This window comes from Idiotropiscis lumnitzeri, unplaced genomic scaffold (assembly GCF_059441095.1).
Source record: "Idiotropiscis lumnitzeri isolate Australia: NSW breed Sydney's pygmy pipehorse unplaced genomic scaffold, RoL_Ilum_1.0 HiC_scaffold_114, whole genome shotgun sequence".
NCBI lineage: Eukaryota > Metazoa > Chordata > Actinopteri > Syngnathiformes > Syngnathidae > Idiotropiscis > Idiotropiscis lumnitzeri.
The window spans coordinates 515,001-536,406 of record NW_028283652.1 but is presented as its reverse complement, the minus strand read 5'-3'; the positions used below and the strand labels follow the sequence as shown (position 1 = coordinate 536,406).

Below are 21,406 nucleotides of genomic sequence, written 5' to 3'. Positions count from 1 at the left end.
TAAAAACGGGACCTTTTCTTACAGGTGACGTTTGCTACAGTCCTGCCGCGGACGACTCGCAAATGCGTGTGCTGATTTGCAAATGCGTGTCAGGAGACTTGTGTGTGGCTCCGTAGCTACACATTCGGACCACATGGGGGCACTAATATTATACCAGCCCCGTACCACCAATATATACACCAATAACTTGGGGGGGCGTTCACTGCTATCCACCCATGGTCATGTACCATTTATTTGACATTATTTAAATTAAATTGGAATAAATGGAAGAATAAAGTGGAACTAATAAAATAAGAACCAATGATATAACCAGTGAAGCTAAAAAAAAATGAATGAAGCTTCTCCACACCTGCTAATTGCCACATTAACTATACTTCCCTTTATTGCATTCAGTAAACACCATTTTTTAAAATTGATTCATTAACTTTTTATTTAGTAAACACTCACTGCACCAACCCAACCGGACTGCATCGGGTCATCTGTCTGCTACACCTGTAGACTACGAGAGTCCCCTTTTGGTCTTAATGTGGAGCTCCGGAGCCACACTCAAGTCTCCAGACACGCATTTGCAAATTGCCACACGCATTTGCGAGTCGTCCACGGCGAGACTGTAGCAACACCCAAAGGCAGGGGACGCTGAATGTTGGCATTTTGTGCTCTCAGCCTGTCAGGCGAATATGTGGAAATTTATAAAAAAGCAGCTCGCATACTTGCTTACATTTGTCAAAAGTTTTTTTTATTTTTGCGGTGCAAAACCTTACAGCACCTGGTATTCCCAGGCGGTCTCCCATCCAAGTACTAACCAGGCCCGACCCTGCTTAGCTTCCGAGATCGGACGAGATCGGGCGTTCTCAGGGTAGTATGGCCGTAAGCGAGAATTCCTTTCAAAATTTTGCATTTTATACATGTTGTCTTTATTGTGGCAAATACTTCAATCCAAAAATATGTAACAAGAATCTGAAACTATAACCACAGTCACAAATGTGTCACAACAATCTACAATGCATGATTGAAGTCACAGATATATGACAAATATCAGCAAATGTGTACAATGATTTGTTGGCACATACACATGGTTAAATGCGGACAAAAATCCGTAGATGGGCGACCTGTAAAAACGGGACCTTTTCTTACAGGTGACGTTTGCTACAGTCCTGCCGCGGACGACTCGCAAATGCGTGTGCTGATTTGCAAATGCGTGTCAGGAGACTTGTGTGTGGCTCCGTAGCTACACATTCGGACCACATGGGGGCACTAATATTATACCAGCCCCGTACCACCAATATATACACCAATAACTTGGGGGGGCGTTCACTGCTATCCACCCATGGTCATGTACCATTTATTTGACATTATTTAAATTAAATTGGAATAAATGGAAGAATAAAGTGGAACTAATAAAATAAGAACCAATGATATAACCAGTGAAGCTAAAAAAAATGAATGAAGCTTCTCCACACCTGCTAATTGCCACATTAACTATACTTCCCTTTATTGCATTCAGTAAACACCATTTTTTTAAATTGATTCATTAACTTTTTATTTAGTAAACACTCACTGCACCAACCCAACCGGACTGCATCGGGTCATCTGTCTGCTACACCTGTAGACTACGAGAGTCCCCTTTTGGTATTAATGTGGAGCTCCGGAGCCACACTCAAGTCTCCAGACACGCATTTGCAAATTGCCACACGCATTTGCGAGTCGTCCACGGCGAGACTGTAGCAACACCCAAAGGCAGGGGACGCTGAATGTTGGAATTTTGTGCTCTCAGCCTGTCAGGCGAATATGTGGAAATTTATAAAAAAAGCAGCTCGCATACTTGCTTACATTTGTCAAAAGTTTTTTTTATTTTTGCGGTGCAAAAGCTTACAGCACCTGGTATTCCCAGGCGGTCTCCCATCCAAGTACTAACCAGGCCCGACCCTGCTTAGCTTCCGAGATCGGACGAGATCGGGCGTTCTCAGGGTAGTATGGCCGTAAGCGAGCATTCCTTTCAAAATTTTGCATTTTATACATGTTGTCTTTATTGTGGCAAATACTTCAATCCAAAAATACGTAACAAGAATCTGAAACTATAACCACAGTCACAAATGTGTCACAACAATCTACAATGCATGATTGAAGTCACAGATATATGACAAATATCAGCAAATGTGTACAATGATTTGTTGGCACATACACATGGTTAAATGCGGACAAAAATCCGTAGATGGGCGACCTGTAAAAACGGGACCTTTTCTTACAGGTGACGTTTGCTACAGTCCTGCCGCGGACGACTCGCAAATGCGTGTGCTGATTTGCAAATGCGTGTCAGGAGACTTGTGTGTGGCTCCGTAGCTACACATTCGGACCACATGGGGGCACTAATATTATACCAGCCCCGTACCACCAATATATACACCAATAACTTGGGGGGGCGTTCACTGCTATCCACCCATGGTCATGTACCATTTATTTGACATTATTTAAATTAAATTGGAATAAATGGAAGAATAAAGTGGAACTAATAAAATAAGAACCAATGATATAACCAGTGAAGCTAAAAAAAATGAATGAAGCTTCTCCACACCTGCTAATTGCCACATTAACTATACTTCCCTTTATTGCATTCAGTAAACACCATTTTTTAAAATTGATTCATTAACTTTTTATTTAGTAAACACTCACTGCACCAACCCAACCGGACTGCATCGGGTCATCTGTCTGCTACACCTGTAGACTACGAGAGTCCCCTTTTGGTCTTAATGTGGAGCTCCGGAGCCACACTCAAGTCTCCAGACACGCATTTGCAAATTGCCACACGCATTTGCGAGTCGTCCACGGCGAGACTGTAGCAACACCCAAAGGCAGGGGACGCTGAATGTTGGCATTTTGTGCTCTCAGCCTGTCAGGCGAATATGTGGAAATTTATAAAAAAGCAGCTCGCATACTTGCTTACATTTGTCAAAAGTTTTTTTTATTTTTGCGGTGCAAAGGCTTACAGCACCTGGTATTCCCAGGCGGTCTCCCATCCAAGTACTAACCAGGCCCGACCCTGCTTAGCTTCCGAGATCGGACGAGATCGGGCGTTCTCAGGGTAGTATGGCCGTAAGCGAGAATTCCTTTCAAAATTTTGCATTTTATACATGTTGTCTTTATTGTGGCAAATACTTCAATCCAAAAATACGTAACAAGAATCTGAAACTATAACCACAGTCACAAATGTGTCACAACAATCTACAATGCATGATTGAAGTCACAGATATATGACAAATATCAGCAAATGTGTACAATGATTTGTTGGCACATACACATGGTTAAATGCGGACAAAAATCCGTAGATGGGCGACCTGTAAAAACGGGACCTTTTCTTACAGGTGACGTTTGCTACAGTCCTGCCGCGGACGACTCGCAAATGCGTGTGCTGATTTGCAAATGCGTGTCAGGAGACTTGTGTGTGGCTCCGTAGCTACACATTCGGACCACATGGGGGCACTAATATTATACCAGCCCCGTACCACCAATATATACACCAATAACTTGGGGGGGCGTTCACTGCTATCCACCCATGGTCATGTACCATTTATTTGACATTATTTAAATTAAATTGGAATAAATGGAAGAATAAAGTGGAACTAATAAAATAAGAACCAATGATATAACCAGTGAAGCTAAAAAAAATGAATGAAGCTTCTCCACACCTGCTAATTGCCACATTAACTATACTTCCCTTTATTGCATTCAGTAAACACCATTTTTTAAAATTGATTCATTAACTTTTTATTTAGTAAACACTCACTGCACCAACCCAACCGGACTGCATCGGGTCATCTGTCTGCTACACCTGTAGACTACGAGAGTCCCCTTTTGGTCTTAATGTGGAGCTCCGGAGCCACACTCAAGTCTCCAGACACGCATTTGCAAATTGCCACACGCATTTGCGAGTCGTCCACGGCGAGACTGTAGCAACACCCAAAGGCAGGGGACGCTGAATGTTGGCATTTTGTGCTCTCAGCCTGTCAGGCGAATATGTGGAAATTTATAAAAAAGCAGCTCGCATACTTGCTTACATTTGTCAAAAGTTTTTTTTATTTTTGCGGTGCAAAACCTTACAGCACCTGGTATTCCCAGGCGGTCTCCCATCCAAGTACTAACCAGGCCCGACCCTGCTTAGCTTCCGAGATCGGACGAGATCGGGCGTTCTCAGGGTAGTATGGCCGTAAGCGAGAATTCCTTTCAAAATTTTGCATTTTATACATGTTGTCTTTATTGTGGCAAATACTTCAATCCAAAAATATGTAACAAGAATCTGAAACTATAACCACAGTCACAAATGTGTCACAACAATCTACAATGCATGATTGAAGTCACAGATATATGACAAATATCAGCAAATGTGTACAATGATTTGTTGGCACATACACATGGTTAAATGCGGACAAAAATCCGTAGATGGGCGACCTGTAAAAACGGGACCTTTTCTTACAGGTGACGTTTGCTACAGTCCTGCCGCGGACGACTCGCAAATGCGTGTGCTGATTTGCAAATGCGTGTCAGGAGACTTGTGTGTGGCTCCGTAGCTACACATTCGGACCACATGGGGGCACTAATATTATACCAGCCCCGTACCACCAATATATACACCAATAACTTGGGGGGGCGTTCACTGCTATCCACCCATGGTCATGTACCATTTATTTGACATTATTTAAATTAAATTGGAATAAATGGAAGAATAAAGTGGAACTAATAAAATAAGAACCAATGATATAACCAGTGAAGCTAAAAAAAATGAATGAAGCTTCTCCACACCTGCTAATTGCCACATTAACTATACTTCCCTTTATTGCATTCAGTAAACACCATTTTTTTAAATTGATTCATTAACTTTTTATTTAGTAAACACTCACTGCACCAACCCAACCGGACTGCATCGGGTCATCTGTCTGCTACACCTGTAGACTACGAGAGTCCCCTTTTGGTATTAATGTGGAGCTCCGGAGCCACACTCAAGTCTCCAGACACGCATTTGCAAATTGCCACACGCATTTGCGAGTCGTCCACGGCGAGACTGTAGCAACACCCAAAGGCAGGGGACGCTGAATGTTGGAATTTTGTGCTCTCAGCCTGTCAGGCGAATATGTGGAAATTTATAAAAAAAGCAGCTCGCATACTTGCTTACATTTGTCAAAAGTTTTTTTTATTTTTGCGGTGCAAAAGCTTACAGCACCTGGTATTCCCAGGCGGTCTCCCATCCAAGTACTAACCAGGCCCGACCCTGCTTAGCTTCCGAGATCGGACGAGATCGGGCGTTCTCAGGGTAGTATGGCCGTAAGCGAGCATTCCTTTCAAAATTTTGCATTTTATACATGTTGTCTTTATTGTGGCAAATACTTCAATCCAAAAATACGTAACAAGAATCTGAAACTATAACCACAGTCACAAATGTGTCACAACAATCTACAATGCATGATTGAAGTCACAGATATATGACAAATATCAGCAAATGTGTACAATGATTTGTTGGCACATACACATGGTTAAATGCGGACAAAAATCCGTAGATGGGCGACCTGTAAAAACGGGACCTTTTCTTACAGGTGACGTTTGCTACAGTCCTGCCGCGGACGACTCGCAAATGCGTGTGCTGATTTGCAAATGCGTGTCAGGAGACTTGTGTGTGGCTCCGTAGCTACACATTCGGACCACATGGGGGCACTAATATTATACCAGCCCCGTACCACCAATATATACACCAATAACTTGGGGGGGCGTTCACTGCTATCCACCCATGGTCATGTACCATTTATTTGACATTATTTAAATTAAATTGGAATAAATGGAAGAATAAAGTGGAACTAATAAAATAAGAACCAATGATATAACCAGTGAAGCTAAAAAAAATGAATGAAGCTTCTCCACACCTGCTAATTGCCACATTAACTATACTTCCCTTTATTGCATTCAGTAAACACCATTTTTTAAAATTGATTCATTAACTTTTTATTTAGTAAACACTCACTGCACCAACCCAACCGGACTGCATCGGGTCATCTGTCTGCTACACCTGTAGACTACGAGAGTCCCCTTTTGGTCTTAATGTGGAGCTCCGGAGCCACACTCAAGTCTCCAGACACGCATTTGCAAATTGCCACACGCATTTGCGAGTCGTCCACGGCGAGACTGTAGCAACACCCAAAGGCAGGGGACGCTGAATGTTGGCATTTTGTGCTCTCAGCCTGTCAGGCGAATATGTGGAAATTTATAAAAAAGCAGCTCGCATACTTGCTTACATTTGTCAAAAGTTTTTTTTATTTTTGCGGTGCAAAGGCTTACAGCACCTGGTATTCCCAGGCGGTCTCCCATCCAAGTACTAACCAGGCCCGACCCTGCTTAGCTTCCGAGATCGGACGAGATCGGGCGTTCTCAGGGTAGTATGGCCGTAAGCGAGAATTCCTTTCAAAATTTTGCATTTTATACATGTTGTCTTTATTGTGGCAAATACTTCAATCCAAAAATATGTAACAAGAATCTGAAACTATAACCACAGTCACAAATGTGTCACAACAATCTACAATGCATGATTGAAGTCACAGATATATGACAAATATCAGCAAATGTGTACAATGATTTGTTGGCACATACACATGGTTAAATGCGGACAAAAATCCGTAGATGGGCGACCTGTAAAAACGGGACCTTTTCTTACAGGTGACGTTTGCTACAGTCCTGCCGCGGACGACTCGCAAATGCGTGTGCTGATTTGCAAATGCGTGTCAGGAGACTTGTGTGTGGCTCCGTAGCTACACATTCGGACCACATGGGGGCACTAATATTATACCAGCCCCGTACCACCAATATATACACCAATAACTTGGGGGGGCGTTCACTGCTATCCACCCATGGTCATGTACCATTTATTTGACATTATTTAAATTAAATTGGAATAAATGGAAGAATAAAGTGGAACTAATAAAATAAGAACCAATGATATAACCAGTGAAGCTAAAAAAAATGAATGAAGCTTCTCCACACCTGCTAATTGCCACATTAACTATACTTCCCTTTATTGCATTCAGTAAACACCATTTTTTTAAATTGATTCATTAACTTTTTATTTAGTAAACACTCACTGCACCAACCCAACCGGACTGCATCGGGTCATCTGTCTGCTACACCTGTAGACTACGAGAGTCCCCTTTTGGTATTAATGTGGAGCTCCGGAGCCACACTCAAGTCTCCAGACACGCATTTGCAAATTGCCACACGCATTTGCGAGTCGTCCACGGCGAGACTGTAGCAACACCCAAAGGCAGGGGACGCTGAATGTTGGAATTTTGTGCTCTCAGCCTGTCAGGCGAATATGTGGAAATTTATAAAAAAAGCAGCTCGCATACTTGCTTACATTTGTCAAAAGTTTTTTTTATTTTTGCGGTGCAAAAGCTTACAGCACCTGGTATTCCCAGGCGGTCTCCCATCCAAGTACTAACCAGGCCCGACCCTGCTTAGTTTCCGAGATCGGACGAGATCGGGCGTTCTCAGGGTAGTATGGCCGTAAGCGAGAATTCCTTTCAAAATTTTGCATTTTATACATGTTGTCTTTATTGTGGCAAATACTTCAATCCAAAAATATGTAACAAGAATCTGAAACTATAACCACAGTCACAAATGTGTCACAACAATCTACAATGCATGATTGAAGTCACAGATATATGACAAATATCAGCAAATGTGTACAATGATTTGTTGGCACATACACATGGTTAAATGCGGACAAAAATCCGTAGATGGGCGACCTGTAAAAACGGGACCTTTTCTTACAGGTGACGTTTGCTACAGTCCTGCCGCGGACGACTCGCAAATGCGTGTGCTGATTTGCAAATGCGTGTCAGGAGACTTGTGTGTGGCTCCGTAGCTACACATTCGGACCACATGGGGGCACTAATATTATACCAGCCCCGTACCACCAATATATACACCAATAACTTGGGGGGGCGTTCACTGCTATCCACCCATGGTCATGTACCATTTATTTGACATTATTTAAATTAAATTGGAATAAATGGAAGAATAAAGTGGAACTAATAAAATAAGAACCAATGATATAACCAGTGAAGCTAAAAAAAATGAATGAAGCTTCTCCACACCTGCTAATTGCCACATTAACTATACTTCCCTTTATTGCATTCAGTAAACACCATTTTTTAAAATTGATTCATTAACTTTTTATTTAGTAAACACTCACTGCACCAACCCAACCGGACTGCATCGGGTCATCTGTCTGCTATACCTGTAGACTACGAGAGTCCCCTTTTGGTATTAATGTGGAGCTCCGGAGCCACAGTCAAGTCTCCAGACACGCATTTGCAAATTGCCACACGCATTTGCGAGTCGTCCACGGCGAGACTGTAGCAACACCCAAAGGCAGGGGACGCTGAATGTTGGCATTTTGTGCTCTCAGCCTGTCAGGCGAATATGTGGAAATTTATAAAAAAGCAGCTCGCATACTTGCTTACATTTGTCAAAAGTTTTTTTTATTTTTGCGGTGCAAAAGCTTACAGCACCTGGTATTCCCAGGCGGTCTCCCATCCAAGTACTAACCAGGCCCGACCCTGCTTAGCTTCCGAGATCGGACGAGATCGGGCGTTCTCAGGGTAGTATGGCCGTAAGCGAGAATTCCTTTCAAAATTTTGCATTTTATACATGTTGTCTTTATTGTGGCAAATACTTCAATCCAAAAATATGTAACAAGAATCTGAAACTATAACCACAGTCACAAATGTGTCACAACAATCTACAATGCATGATTGAAGTCACAGATATATGACAAATATCAGCAAATGTGTACAATGATTTGTTGGCACATACACATGGTTAAATGCGGACAAAAATCCGTAGATGGGCGACCTGTAAAAACGGGACCTTTTCTTACAGGTGACGTTTGCTACAGTCCTGCCGCGGACGACTCGCAAATGCGTGTGCTGATTTGCAAATGCGTGTCAGGAGACTTGTGTGTGGCTCCGTAGCTACACATTCGGACCACATGGGGGCACTAATATTATACCAGCCCCGTACCACCAATATATACACCAATAACTTGGGGGGGCGTTCACTGCTATCCACCCATGGTCATGTACCATTTATTTGACATTATTTAAATTAAATTGGAATAAATGGAAGAATAAAGTGGAACTAATAAAATAAGAACCAATGATATAACCAGTGAAGCTAAAAAAAATGAATGAAGCTTCTCCACACCTGCTAATTGCCACATTAACTATACTTCCCTTTATTGCATTCAGTAAACACCATTTTTTTAAATTGATTCATTAACTTTTTATTTAGTAAACACTCACTGCACCAACCCAACCGGACTGCATCGGGTCATCTGTCTGCTATACCTGTAGACTACGAGAGTCCCCTTTTGGTATTAATGTGGAGCTCCGGAGCCACACTCAAGTCTCCAGACACGCATTTGCAAATTGCCACACGCATTTGCGAGTCGTCCACGGCGAGACTGTAGCAACACCCAAAGGCAGGGGACGCTGAATGTTGGAATTTTGTGCTCTCAGCCTGTCAGGCGAATATGTGGAAATTTATAAAAAAAGCAGCTCGCATACTTGCTTACATTTGTCAAAAGTTTTTTTTATTTTTGCGGTGCAAAAGCTTACAGCACCTGGTATTCCCAGGCGGTCTCCCATCCAAGTACTAACCAGGCCCGACCCTGCTTAGTTTCCGAGATCGGACGAGATCGGGCGTTCTCAGGGTAGTATGGCCGTAAGCGAGAATTCCTTTCAAAATTTTGCATTTTATACATGTTGTCTTTATTGTGGCAAATACTTCAATCCAAAAATATGTAACAAGAATCTGAAACTATAACCACAGTCACAAATGTGTCACAACAATCTACAATGCATGATTGAAGTCACAGATATATGACAAATATCAGCAAATGTGTACAATGATTTGTTGGCACATACACATGGTTAAATGCGGACAAAAATCCGTAGATGGGCGACCTGTAAAAACGGGACCTTTTCTTACAGGTGACGTTTGCTACAGTCCTGCCGCGGACGACTCGCAAATGCGTGTGCTGATTTGCAAATGCGTGTCAGGAGACTTGTGTGTGGCTCCGTAGCTACACATTCGGACCACATGGGGGCACTAATATTATACCAGCCCCGTACCACCAATATATACACCAATAACTTGGGGGGGCGTTCACTGCTATCCACCCATGGTCATGTACCATTTATTTGACATTATTTAAATTAAATTGGAATAAATGGAAGAATAAAGTGGAACTAATAAAATAAGAACCAATGATATAACCAGTGAAGCTAAAAAAAATGAATGAAGCTTCTCCACACCTGCTAATTGCCACATTAACTATACTTCCCTTTATTGCATTCAGTAAACACCATTTTTTAAAATTGATTCATTAACTTTTTATTTAGTAAACACTCACTGCACCAACCCAACCGGACTGCATCGGGTCATCTGTCTGCTATACCTGTAGACTACGAGAGTCCCCTTTTGGTATTAATGTGGAGCTCCGGAGCCACAGTCAAGTCTCCAGACACGCATTTGCAAATTGCCACACGCATTTGCGAGTCGTCCACGGCGAGACTGTAGCAACACCCAAAGGCAGGGGACGCTGAATGTTGGCATTTTGTGCTCTCAGCCTGTCAGGCGAATATGTGGAAATTTATAAAAAAGCAGCTCGCATACTTGCTTACATTTGTCAAAAGTTTTTTTTATTTTTGCGGTGCAAAAGCTTACAGCACCTGGTATTCCCAGGCGGTCTCCCATCCAAGTACTAACCAGGCCCGACCCTGCTTAGCTTCCGAGATCGGACGAGATCGGGCGTTCTCAGGGTAGTATGGCCGTAAGCGAGAATTCCTTTCAAAATTTTGCATTTTATACATGTTGTCTTTATTGTGGCAAATACTTCAATCCAAAAATATGTAACAAGAATCTGAAACTATAACCACAGTCACAAATGTGTCACAACAATCTACAATGCATGATTGAAGTCACAGATATATGACAAATATCAGCAAATGTGTACAATGATTTGTTGGCACATACACATGGTTAAATGCGGACAAAAATCCGTAGATGGGCGACCTGTAAAAACGGGACCTTTTCTTACAGGTGACGTTTGCTACAGTCCTGCCGCGGACGACTCGCAAATGCGTGTGCTGATTTGCAAATGCGTGTCAGGAGACTTGTGTGTGGCTCCGTAGCTACACATTCGGACCACATGGGGGCACTAATATTATACCAGCCCCGTACCACCAATATATACACCAATAACTTGGGGGGGCGTTCACTGCTATCCACCCATGGTCATGTACCATTTATTTGACATTATTTAAATTAAATTGGAATAAATGGAAGAATAAAGTGGAACTAATAAAATAAGAACCAATGATATAACCAGTGAAGCTAAAAAAAATGAATGAAGCTTCTCCACACCTGCTAATTGCCACATTAACTATACTTCCCTTTATTGCATTCAGTAAACACCATTTTTTTAAATTGATTCATTAACTTTTTATTTAGTAAACACTCACTGCACCAACCCAACCGGACTGCATCGGGTCATCTGTCTGCTATACCTGTAGACTACGAGAGTCCCCTTTTGGTATTAATGTGGAGCTCCGGAGCCACACTCAAGTCTCCAGACACGCATTTGCAAATTGCCACACGCATTTGCGAGTCGTCCACGGCGAGACTGTAGCAACACCCAAAGGCAGGGGACGCTGAATGTTGGAATTTTGTGCTCTCAGCCTGTCAGGCGAATATGTGGAAATTTATAAAAAAAGCAGCTCGCATACTTGCTTACATTTGTCAAAAGTTTTTTTTATTTTTGCGGTGCAAAAGCTTACAGCACCTGGTATTCCCAGGCGGTCTCCCATCCAAGTACTAACCAGGCCCGACCCTGCTTAGCTTCCGAGATCGGACGAGATCGGGCGTTCTCAGGGTAGTATGGCCGTAAGCGAGCATTCCTTTCAAAATTTTGCATTTTATACATGTTGTCTTTATTGTGGCAAATACTTCAATCCAAAAATACGTAACAAGAATCTGAAACTATAACCACAGTCACAAATGTGTCACAACAATCTACAATGCATGATTGAAGTCACAGATATATGACAAATATCAGCAAATGTGTACAATGATTTGTTGGCACATACACATGGTTAAATGCGGACAAAAATCCGTAGATGGGCGACCTGTAAAAACGGGACCTTTTCTTACAGGTGACGTTTGCTACAGTCCTGCCGCGGACGACTCGCAAATGCGTGTGCTGATTTGCAAATGCGTGTCAGGAGACTTGTGTGTGGCTCCGTAGCTACACATTCGGACCACATGGGGGCACTAATATTATACCAGCCCCGTACCACCAATATATACACCAATAACTTGGGGGGGCGTTCACTGCTATCCACCCATGGTCATGTACCATTTATTTGACATTATTTAAATTAAATTGGAATAAATGGAAGAATAAAGTGGAACTAATAAAATAAGAACCAATGATATAACCAGTGAAGCTAAAAAAAATGAATGAAGCTTCTCCACACCTGCTAATTGCCACATTAACTATACTTCCCTTTATTGCATTCAGTAAACACCATTTTTTAAAATTGATTCATTAACTTTTTATTTAGTAAACACTCACTGCACCAACCCAACCGGACTGCATCGGGTCATCTGTCTGCTATACCTGTAGACTACGAGAGTCCCCTTTTGGTATTAATGTGGAGCTCCGGAGCCACACTCAAGTCTCCAGACACGCATTTGCAAATTGCCACACGCATTTGCGAGTCGTCCACGGCGAGACTGTAGCAACACCCAAAGGCAGGGGACGCTGAATGTTGGCATTTTGTGCTCTCAGCCTGTCAGGCGAATATGTGGAAATTTATAAAAAAGCAGCTCGCATACTTGCTTACATTTGTCAAAAGTTTTTTTTATTTTTGCGGTGCAAAGGCTTACAGCACCTGGTATTCCCAGGCGGTCTCCCATCCAAGTACTAACCAGGCCCGACCCTGCTTAGCTTCCGAGATCGGACGAGATCGGGCGTTCTCAGGGTAGTATGGCCGTAAGCGAGAATTCCTTTCAAAATTTTGCATTTTATACATGTTGTCTTTATTGTGGCAAATACTTCAATCCAAAAATATGTAACAAGAATCTGAAACTATAACCACAGTCACAAATGTGTCACAACAATCTACAATGCATGATTGAAGTCACAGATATATGACAAATATCAGCAAATGTGTACAATGATTTGTTGGCACATACACATGGTTAAATGCGGACAAAAATCCGTAGATGGGCGACCTGTAAAAACGGGACCTTTTCTTACAGGTGACGTTTGCTACAGTCCTGCCGCGGACGACTCGCAAATGCGTGTGCTGATTTGCAAATGCGTGTCAGGAGACTTGTGTGTGGCTCCGTAGCTACACATTCGGACCACATGGGGGCACTAATATTATACCAGCCCCGTACCACCAATATATACACCAATAACTTGGGGGGGCGTTCACTGCTATCCACCCATGGTCATGTACCATTTATTTGACATTATTTAAATTAAATTGGAATAAATGGAAGAATAAAGTGGAACTAATAAAATAAGAACCAATGATATAACCAGTGAAGCTAAAAAAAATGAATGAAGCTTCTCCACACCTGCTAATTGCCACATTAACTATACTTCCCTTTATTGCATTCAGTAAACACCATTTTTTAAAATTGATTCATTAACTTTTTATTTAGTAAACACTCACTGCACCAACCCAACCGGACTGCATCGGGTCATCTGTCTGCTACACCTGTAGACTACGAGAGTCCCCTTTTGGTCTTAATGTGGAGCTCCGGAGCCACACTCAAGTCTCCAGACATGCATTTGCAAATTGCCACACGCATTTGCGAGTCGTCCACGGCGAGACTGTAGCAACACCCAAAGGCAGGGGACGCTGAATGTTGGCATTTTGTGCTCTCAGCCTGTCAGGCGAATATGTGGAAATTTATAAAAAAGCAGCTCGCATACTTGCTTACATTTGTCAAAAGTTTTTTTTATTTTTGCGGTGCAAAACCTTACAGCACCTGGTATTCCCAGGCGGTCTCCCATCCAAGTACTAACCAGGCCCGACCCTGCTTAGCTTCCGAGATCGGACGAGATCGGGCGTTCTCAGGGTAGTATGGCCGTAAGCGAGAATTCCTTTCAAAATTTTGCATTTTATACATGTTGTCTTTATTGTGGCAAATACTTCAATCCAAAAATATGTAACAAGAATCTGAAACTATAACCACAGTCACAAATGTGTCACAACAATCTACAATGCATGATTGAAGTCACAGATATATGACAAATATCAGCAAATGTGTACAATGATTTGTTGGCACATACACATGGTTAAATGCGGACAAAAATCCGTAGATGGGCGACCTGTAAAAACGGGACCTTTTCTTACAGGTGACGTTTGCTACAGTCCTGCCGCGGACGACTCGCAAATGCGTGTGCTGATTTGCAAATGCGTGTCAGGAGACTTGTGTGTGGCTCCGTAGCTACACATTCGGACCACATGGGGGCACTAATATTATACCAGCCCCGTACCACCAATATATACACCAATAACTTGGGGGGGCGTTCACTGCTATCCACCCATGGTCATGTACCATTTATTTGACATTATTTAAATTAAATTGGAATAAATGGAAGAATAAAGTGGAACTAATAAAATAAGAACCAATGATATAACCAGTGAAGCTAAAAAAAATGAATGAAGCTTCTCCACACCTGCTAATTGCCACATTAACTATACTTCCCTTTATTGCATTCAGTAAACACCATTTTTTTAAATTGATTCATTAACTTTTTATTTAGTAAACACTCACTGCACCAACCCAACCGGACTGCATCGGGTCATCTGTCTGCTACACCTGTAGACTACGAGAGTCCCCTTTTGGTATTAATGTGGAGCTCCGGAGCCACACTCAAGTCTCCAGACACGCATTTGCAAATTGCCACACGCATTTGCGAGTCGTCCACGGCGAGACTGTAGCAACACCCAAAGGCAGGGGACGCTGAATGTTGGAATTTTGTGCTCTCAGCCTGTCAGGCGAATATGTGGAAATTTATAAAAAAAGCAGCTCGCATACTTGCTTACATTTGTCAAAAGTTTTTTTTATTTTTGCGGTGCAAAAGCTTACAGCACCTGGTATTCCCAGGCGGTCTCCCATCCAAGTACTAACCAGGCCCGACCCTGCTTAGCTTCCGAGATCGGACGAGAACGGGCGTTCTCAGGGTAGTATGGCCGTAAGCGAGCATTCCTTTCAAAATTTTGCATTTTATACATGTTGTCTTTATTGTGGCAAATACTTCAATCCAAAAATACGTAACAAGAATCTGAAACTATAACCACAGTCACAAATGTGTCACAACAATCTACAATGCATGATTGAAGTCACAGATATATGACAAATATCAGCAAATGTGTACAATGATTTGTTGGCACATACACATGGTTAAATGCGGACAAAAATCCGTAGATGGGCGACCTGTAAAAACGGGACCTTTTCTTACAGGTGACGTTTGCTACAGTCCTGCCGCGGACGACTCGCAAATGCGTGTGCTGATTTGCAAATGCGTGTCAGGAGACTTGTGTGTGGCTCCGTAGCTACACATTCGGACCACATGGGGGCACTAATATTATACCAGCCCCGTACCACCAATATATACACCAATAACTTGGGGGGGCGTTCACTGCTATCCACCCATGGTCATGTACCATTTATTTGACATTATTTAAATTAAATTGGAATAAATGGAAGAATAAAGTGGAACTAATAAAATAAGAACCAATGATATAACCAGTGAAGCAAAAAAAAAATGAATGAAGCTTCTCCACACCTGCTAATTGCCACATTAACTATACTTCCCTTTATTGCATTCAGTAAACGCCATTTTTTAAAATTGATTCATTAACTTTTTATTTAGTAAACACTCACTGCACCAACCCAACCGGACTGCATCGGGTCATATGTCTGCTACACCTGTAGACTCCGAGGGTACCCTTTTGGTCTTAATGTGTGGCTCCGGAGCCACAGTCAAGTCTCCAGACACGCATTTGCAAATTGCCACACGCATTTGCGAGTCGTCCACGGCGAGACTGTAGCAACACCCAAAGGCAGGGGACGCTGAATGTTGGCAATTTGTGCTCTCAGCCTGTCAGGCGAATATGTGGAAATTTATAAAAAAGCAGCTCGCATACTTGCTTAGATTTGTCAAAGTTTTTTTCATTTATTTATTTTTTGCGGTGCAAAAGCTTACAGCACCTGGTATTCCCAGGCGGTCTCCCATCCAAGTACTAACCAGGCCCGACCCTGCTTAGCTTCCGAGATCGGACGAGATCGGGCGTTCTCAGGGTAGTATGGCCGTAAGCGAGAATTCCTTTCAAAATTTTGCATTTTATACATGTTGTCTTTATTGTGGCAAATACTTCAATCCAAAAATATGTAACAAGAATCTGAAACTATAACCACAGTCACAAATGTGTCACAACAATCTACAATGCATGATTGAAGTCACAGATATATGACAAATATCAGCAAATGTGTACAATGATTTGTTGGCACATACACATGGTTAAATGCGGACAAAAATCCGTAGATGGGCGACCTGTAAAAACGGGACCTTTTCTTACAGGTGACGTTTGCTACAGTCCTGCCGCGGACGACTCGCAAATGCGTGTGCTGATTTGCAAATGCGTGTCAGGAGACTTGTGTGTGGCTCCGTAGCTACACATTCGGACCACATGGGGGCACTAATATTATACCAGCCCCGTACCACCAATATATACACCAATAACTTGTGGGGGCGTTCACTGCTATCCACCCATGGTCATGTACCATTTATTTGACATTATTTAAATTAAATTGGAATAAATGGAAGAATAAAGTGGAACTAATAAAATAAGAACCAATGATATAACCAGTGAAGCTAAAAAAAATGAATGAAGCTTCTCCACACCTGCTAATTGCCACATTAACTATACTTCCCTTTATTGCATTCAGTAAACACCATTTTTTAAAATTGATTCATTAACTTTTTATTTAGTAAACACTCACTGCACCAACCCAACCGGACTGCATCGGGTCATCTGTCTGCTACACCTGTAGACTACGAGAGTCCCCTTTTGGTCTTAATGTGGAGCTCCGGAGCCACACTCAAGTCTCCAGACACGCATTTGCAAATTGCCACACGCATTTGCGAGTCGTCCACGGCGAGACTGTAGCAACACCCAAAGGCAGGGGACGCTGAATGTTGGCATTTTGTGCTCTCAGCCTGTCAGGCGAATATGTGGAAATTTATAAAAAAGCAGCTCGCATACTTGCTTACATTTGTCAAAAGTTTTTTTTATTTTTGCGGTGCAAAAGCTTACAGCACCTGGTATTCCCAGGCGGTCTCCCATCCAAGTACTAACCAGGCCCGACCCTGCTTAGCTTCCGAGATCGGACGAGATCGGGCGTTCTCAGGGTAGTATGGCCGTAAGCGAGAATTCCTTTCAAAATTTTGCATTTTATACATGTTGTCTTTATTGTGGCAAATACTTCAATCCAAAAATATGTAACAAGAATCTGAAACTATAACCACAGTCACAAATGTGTCACAACAATCTACAATGCATGATTGAAGTCACAGATATATGACAAATATCAGCAAATGTGTACAATGATTTGTTGGCACATACACATGGTTAAATGCGGACAAAAATCCGTAGATGGGCGACCTGTAAAAACGGGACCTTTTCTTACAGGTGACGTTTGCTACAGTCCTGCCGCGGACGACTCGCAAATGCGTGTGCTGATTTGCAAATGCGTGTCAGGAGACTTGTGTGTGGCTCCGTAGCTACACATTCGGACCACATGGGGGCACTAATATTATACCAGCCCCGTACCACCAATATATACACCAATAACTTGGGGGGGCGTTCACTGCTATCCACCCATGGTCATGTACCATTTATTTGACATTATTTAAATTAAATTGGAATAAATGGAAGAATAAAGTGGAACTAATAAAATAAGAACCAATGATATAACCAGTGAAGCTAAAAAAAATGAATGAAGCTTCTCCACACCTGCTAATTGCCACATTAACTATACTTCCCTTTATTGCATTCAGTAAACACCATTTTTTAAAATTGATTCATTAACTTTTTATTTAGTAAACACTCACTGCACCAACCCAACCGGACTGCATCGGGTCATCTGTCTGCTATACCTGTAGACTACGAGAGTCCCCTTTTGGTATTAATGTGGAGCTCCGGAGTCACACTCAAGTCTCCAGACACGCATTTGCAAATTGCCACACGCATTTGCGAGTCGTCCACGGCGAGACTGTAGCAACACCCAAAGGCAGGGGACGCTGAATGTTGGAATTTTGTGCTCTCAGCCTGTCAGGCGAATATGTGGAAATTTATAAAAAAAGCAGCTCGCATACTTGCTTACATTTGTCAAAAGTTTTTTTTATTTTTGCGGTGCAAAAGCTTACAGCACCTGGTATTCCCAGGCGGTCTCCCATCCAAGTACTAACCAGGCCCGACCCTGCTTAGCTTCCGAGATCGGACGAGATCGGGCGTTCTCAGGGTAGTATGGCCGTAAGCGAGCATTCCTTTCAAAATTTTGCATTTTATACATGTTGTCTTTATTGTGGCAAATACTTCAATCCAAAAATACGTAACAAGAATCTGAAACTATAACCACAGTCACAAATGTGTCACAACAATCTACAATGCATGATTGAAGTCACAGATATATGACAAATATCAGCAAATGTGTACAATGATTTGTTGGCACATACACATGGTTAAATGCGGACAAAAATCCGTAGATGGGCGACCTGTAAAAACGGGACCTTTTCTTACAGGTGACGTTTGCTACAGTCCTGCCGCGGACGACTCGCAAATGCGTGTGCTGATTTGCAAATGCGTGTCAGGAGACTTGTGTGTGGCTCCGTAGCTACACATTCGGACCACATGGGGGCACTAATATTATACCAGCCCCGTACCACCAATATATACACCAATAACTTGTGGGGGCGTTCACTGCTATCCACCCATGGTCATGTACCATTTATTTGACATTATTTAAATTAAATTGGAATAAATGGAAGAATAAAGTGGAACTAATAAAATAAGAACCAATGATATAACCAGTGAAGCTAAAAAAAATGAATGAAGCTTCTCCACACCTGCTAATTGCCACATTAACTATACTTCCCTTTATTGCATTCAGTAAACACCATTTTTTAAAATTGATTCATTAACTTTTTATTTAGTAAACACTCACTGCACCAACCCAACCGGACTGCATCGGGTCATCTGTCTGCTACACCTGTAGACTACGAGAGTCCCCTTTTGGTCTTAATGTGGAGCTCCGGAGCCACACTCAAGTCTCCAGACACGCATTTGCAAATTGCCACACGCATTTGCGAGTCGTCCACGGCGAGACTGTAGCAACACCCAAAGGCAGGGGACGCTGAATGTTGGCATTTTGTGCTCTCAGCCTGTCAGGCGAATATGTGGAAATTTATAAAAAAGCAGCTCGCATACTTGCTTACATTTGTCAAAAGTTTTTTTTATTTTTGCGGTGCAAAAGCTTACAGCACCTGGTATTCCCAGGCGGTCTCCCATCCAAGTACTAACCAGGCCCGACCCTGCTTAGCTTCCGAGATCGGACGAGATCGGGAGTTCTCAGGGTAGTATGGCCGTAAGCGAGAATTCCTTTCAAAATTTTGCATTTTATACATGTTGTCTTTATTGTGGCAAATACTTCAATCCAAAAATATGTAACAAGAATCTGAAACTATAACCACAGTCACAAATGTGTCACAACAATCTACAATGCATGATTGAAGTCACAGATATATGACAAATATCAGCAAATGTGTACAATGATTTGTTGGCACATACACATGGTTAAATGCGGACAAAAATCCGTAGATGGGCGACCTGTAAAAACGGGACCTTTTCTTACAGGTGACGTTTGCTACAGTCCTGCCGCGGACGACTCGCAAATGCGTGTGCTGATTTGCAAATGCGTGTCAGGAGACTTGTGTGTGGCTCCGTAGCTACACATTCGGACCACATGGGGGCACTAATATTATACCAGCCCCGTACCACCAATATATACACCAATAACTTGGGGGGGCGTTCACTGCTATCCACCCATGGTCATGTACCATTTATTTGACATTATTTAAATTAAATTGGAATAAATGGAAGAATAAAGTGGAACTAATAAAATAAGAACCAATGATATAACCAGTGAAGCTAAAAAAAATGAATGAAGCTTCTCCACACCTGCTAATTGCCACATTAACTATACTTCCCTTTATTGCATTCAGTAAACACCATTTTTTAAAATTGATTCATTAACTTTTTATTTAGTAAACACTCACTGCACCAACCCAACCGGACTGCATCGGGTCATCTGTCTGCTACACCTGTAGACTACGAGAGTCCCCTTTTGGTATTAATGTGGAGCTCCGGAGCCACACTCAAGTCTCCAGACACGCATTTGCAAATTGCCACACGCATTTGCGAGTCGTCCACGGCGAGACTGTAGCAACACCCAAAGGCAGGGGACGCTGAATGTTGGAATTTTGTGCTCTCAGCCTGTCAGGCGAATATGTGGAAATTTATAAAAAAAGCAGCTCGCATACTTGCTTACATTTGTCAAAAGTTTTTTTTATTTTTGCGGTGCAAAAGCTTACAGCACCTGGTATTCCCAGGCGGTCTCCCATCCAAGTACTAACCAGGCCCGACCCTGCTTAGCTTCCGAGATCGGACGAGATCGGGCGTTCTCAGGGTAGTATGGCCGTAAGCGAGCATTCCTTTCAAAATTTTGCATTTTATACATGTTGTCTTTATTGTGGCAAATACTTCAATCCAAAAATACGTAACAAGAATCTGAAACTATAACCACAGTCACAAATGTGTCACAACAATCTACAATGCATGATTGAAGTCACAGATATATGACAAATATCAGCAAATGTGTACAATGATTTGTTGGCACATACACATGGTTAAATGCGGACAAAAATCCGTAGATGGGCGACCTGTAAAAACGGGACCTTTTCTTACAGGTGACGTTTGCTACAGTCCTGCCGCGGACGACTCGCAAATGCGTGTGCTGATTTGCAAATGCGTGTCAGGAGACTTGTGTGTGGCTCCGTAGCTACACATTCGGACCACATGGGGGCACTAATATTATACCAGCCCCGTACCACCAATATATACACCAATAACTTGGGGGGGCGTTCACTGCTATCCACCCATGGTCATGTACCATTTATTTGACATTATTTAAATTAAATTGGAATAAATGGAAGAATAAAGTG

The 21,406-nt window shown here is 42.3% G+C and overlaps 19 non-coding genes across 19 annotated transcripts; all 19 read right to left on the bottom strand.

The window, feature by feature from the left end:
* Positions 1-754: 754 nt before the first annotated feature.
* On the bottom strand, positions 755-873 carry LOC148315476 (5S ribosomal RNA). The gene has a single exon (XR_015841107.1). It is a non-coding gene; the product is annotated as a 5S ribosomal RNA (ribosomal RNA).
* Positions 874-1,866: 993 nt separating this feature from the next.
* On the bottom strand, positions 1,867-1,985 carry LOC148315475 (5S ribosomal RNA). Its single transcript, XR_015841038.1, has one exon. It is a non-coding gene; the product is annotated as a 5S ribosomal RNA (ribosomal RNA).
* A 992-nt stretch (positions 1,986-2,977) lies between these two features.
* Positions 2,978-3,096, bottom strand: LOC148315474 (5S ribosomal RNA). Its single transcript, XR_015840904.1, has one exon. It is a non-coding gene; the product is annotated as a 5S ribosomal RNA (ribosomal RNA).
* A 992-nt stretch (positions 3,097-4,088) lies between these two features.
* LOC148315473 (5S ribosomal RNA) lies at positions 4,089-4,207 on the bottom strand. The gene has a single exon (XR_015841106.1). It is a non-coding gene; the product is annotated as a 5S ribosomal RNA (ribosomal RNA).
* Positions 4,208-5,200: 993 nt separating this feature from the next.
* On the bottom strand, positions 5,201-5,319 carry LOC148315472 (5S ribosomal RNA). The gene has a single exon (XR_015841036.1). It is a non-coding gene; the product is annotated as a 5S ribosomal RNA (ribosomal RNA).
* A 992-nt stretch (positions 5,320-6,311) lies between these two features.
* On the bottom strand, positions 6,312-6,430 carry LOC148315471 (5S ribosomal RNA). Its single transcript, XR_015840893.1, has one exon. It is a non-coding gene; the product is annotated as a 5S ribosomal RNA (ribosomal RNA).
* Positions 6,431-7,423: 993 nt separating this feature from the next.
* LOC148315470 (5S ribosomal RNA) lies at positions 7,424-7,542 on the bottom strand. Its single transcript, XR_015841145.1, has one exon. It is a non-coding gene; the product is annotated as a 5S ribosomal RNA (ribosomal RNA).
* A 992-nt stretch (positions 7,543-8,534) lies between these two features.
* Positions 8,535-8,653, bottom strand: LOC148315469 (5S ribosomal RNA). Its single transcript, XR_015841035.1, has one exon. It is a non-coding gene; the product is annotated as a 5S ribosomal RNA (ribosomal RNA).
* Positions 8,654-9,646: 993 nt separating this feature from the next.
* Positions 9,647-9,765, bottom strand: LOC148315468 (5S ribosomal RNA). The gene has a single exon (XR_015841144.1). It is a non-coding gene; the product is annotated as a 5S ribosomal RNA (ribosomal RNA).
* A 992-nt stretch (positions 9,766-10,757) lies between these two features.
* LOC148315467 (5S ribosomal RNA) lies at positions 10,758-10,876 on the bottom strand. The gene has a single exon (XR_015841034.1). It is a non-coding gene; the product is annotated as a 5S ribosomal RNA (ribosomal RNA).
* Positions 10,877-11,869: 993 nt separating this feature from the next.
* Positions 11,870-11,988, bottom strand: LOC148315466 (5S ribosomal RNA). The gene has a single exon (XR_015841033.1). It is a non-coding gene; the product is annotated as a 5S ribosomal RNA (ribosomal RNA).
* Positions 11,989-12,980: 992 nt separating this feature from the next.
* On the bottom strand, positions 12,981-13,099 carry LOC148315465 (5S ribosomal RNA). Its single transcript, XR_015840882.1, has one exon. It is a non-coding gene; the product is annotated as a 5S ribosomal RNA (ribosomal RNA).
* Positions 13,100-14,091: 992 nt separating this feature from the next.
* Positions 14,092-14,210, bottom strand: LOC148315464 (5S ribosomal RNA). The gene has a single exon (XR_015841104.1). It is a non-coding gene; the product is annotated as a 5S ribosomal RNA (ribosomal RNA).
* A 993-nt stretch (positions 14,211-15,203) lies between these two features.
* On the bottom strand, positions 15,204-15,322 carry LOC148315463 (5S ribosomal RNA). The gene has a single exon (XR_015841146.1). It is a non-coding gene; the product is annotated as a 5S ribosomal RNA (ribosomal RNA).
* A 1,001-nt stretch (positions 15,323-16,323) lies between these two features.
* On the bottom strand, positions 16,324-16,442 carry LOC148315462 (5S ribosomal RNA). The gene has a single exon (XR_015841032.1). It is a non-coding gene; the product is annotated as a 5S ribosomal RNA (ribosomal RNA).
* A 992-nt stretch (positions 16,443-17,434) lies between these two features.
* LOC148315461 (5S ribosomal RNA) lies at positions 17,435-17,553 on the bottom strand. Its single transcript, XR_015841031.1, has one exon. It is a non-coding gene; the product is annotated as a 5S ribosomal RNA (ribosomal RNA).
* Positions 17,554-18,546: 993 nt separating this feature from the next.
* LOC148315460 (5S ribosomal RNA) lies at positions 18,547-18,665 on the bottom strand. The gene has a single exon (XR_015841030.1). It is a non-coding gene; the product is annotated as a 5S ribosomal RNA (ribosomal RNA).
* Positions 18,666-19,657: 992 nt separating this feature from the next.
* On the bottom strand, positions 19,658-19,776 carry LOC148315459 (5S ribosomal RNA). The gene has a single exon (XR_015841062.1). It is a non-coding gene; the product is annotated as a 5S ribosomal RNA (ribosomal RNA).
* A 993-nt stretch (positions 19,777-20,769) lies between these two features.
* Positions 20,770-20,888, bottom strand: LOC148315458 (5S ribosomal RNA). Its single transcript, XR_015841029.1, has one exon. It is a non-coding gene; the product is annotated as a 5S ribosomal RNA (ribosomal RNA).
* Between the last annotated feature and the right edge of the window lie 518 nt (positions 20,889-21,406).